The sequence below is a fragment of the Lepidochelys kempii genome, chromosome 27 (genome assembly GCF_965140265.1).
Source record: "Lepidochelys kempii isolate rLepKem1 chromosome 27, rLepKem1.hap2, whole genome shotgun sequence".
In the NCBI taxonomy this organism is placed as follows: Eukaryota; Metazoa; Chordata; order Testudines; family Cheloniidae; genus Lepidochelys; species Lepidochelys kempii.
Genome location: NC_133282.1, coordinates 15,287,042 through 15,288,379, shown reverse-complemented (window position 1 = coordinate 15,288,379; position 1,338 = coordinate 15,287,042). Strand labels below are relative to the sequence as shown.

At 56.7% G+C, this 1,338-nt stretch overlaps 1 non-coding gene across 1 annotated transcript; it reads right to left on the bottom strand.

Moving 5' to 3' along the window:
- Positions 1–373: 373 nt before the first annotated feature.
- TRNAN-GUU (transfer RNA asparagine (anticodon GUU)) lies at positions 374–447 on the bottom strand. The gene has a single exon. It is a non-coding gene; the product is annotated as a tRNA-Asn (tRNA).
- Positions 448–1,338: the final 891 nt, after the last annotated feature.

The window sequence follows — 1,338 nt, the reverse complement described above, 5'->3', positions numbered from 1 at the left end:
AAAGAAAACCATCTGCTGCCCCTCAAAGCCATTGAGAAACTCTCTGCACACACCAGCTTCCCAGCCCCCTCTGAGAATCGCCCTCATTCATCTTCCTCCTTGTAGCTTTTGGGGCTCAGGTCCCTAAAGCGATTCAGCGCCCTACCTCCCCTTAATTTCAGCCTAAATACCTTGGAGGCCTGGCTGCCTGTGACCTTGCCCATTACACAGGAGGCCTTGAACGCATTCACCTCCCTGCTCTCTCCGGCTGCAGGGCAAATCCAGTTTGCAGACGCGGTTCCCTGGTCCCCGGCCTTTCAGCGCAACGCAAATAATATGAACCCCCAAATGGGAGCCAAGACTGAAAAAAAACGAGTAAAGGAACTTGCTCCCGCGTCCCTGGGTGGGCTCGAACCACCAACCTTTCGGTTAACAGCCGAACGCGCTAACCGATTGCGCCACAGAGACTGGGACGGGAGCCCGCTTGGCTGCCCGCACAATCAAGCTATAGTAACGCTGCCAGTGGCCACTGGGGGCAGCAGGGAGCCAGCAGAGGCTCGCGAGAGACAGCAGCTGCTTGCAAGGCAAACAAGGCGGGCGAGCAAAACCCAGCAGAACCAGGGGCGGTGGAATAGGCTTGAACGGCGGGGCAGATAGACTCCCGAGGCAGGCCAGGACAAGGGGCGAGCCTTGTCTGCCCCCCGCCTCTCACCCCCGCCGGCTGGTTCCTTGTGACCTTGTCTAGGAATCTGAGAGGCCAGTTTCCTTCTGCTCCTTCGAAGCAAGGGAGACTGAGATTTAGCAAATAAAGGTGGGGAAGATTCTCCTGAATCTTGAAAAACGTGTGTTGGGAGGAAGGCTCCTGTCCCCGACAGGGTGGGGATGCTCCCCTGCATATTTCCATCAGGGGTGTAATTCTTCCCCCTGAAAGACTGGAGGGGGGAGATTCTTAGCAGAAGTATTCGGCAGTTTCCATCGGTTTTGCAATGCAGTGCAGCGGGCACCCCTCCCGTCATATGCCCATGGGCAGGGGGCTGTCCCCACCTGACAAAGTTAGTCACCCCTTCCGTGCCCGCCCTGTTCGAGGGGCAAAGAGGGGGGCAGAGAGTCGCAAGACACAGGGTAGATGTTTTACAAGGCGGATTCCTACCCAGGCGTAGGCTGCGTTTCAGGGGCATATGGGGCTGGCCTGGACATCTTCGAAAGGTCTTGCTAGACACCCTCTAATTTACAGGACAGAAATCTCCCTCTCTAACAGACCCTTCCCCTCCTGGAAGAGAGCGCTGCATCTGGCTGTGATTCAGGGGCTCCTCGTTATTTATGTCCTTTCACGACTGGCCCTGAGTGAAGATGCTGACT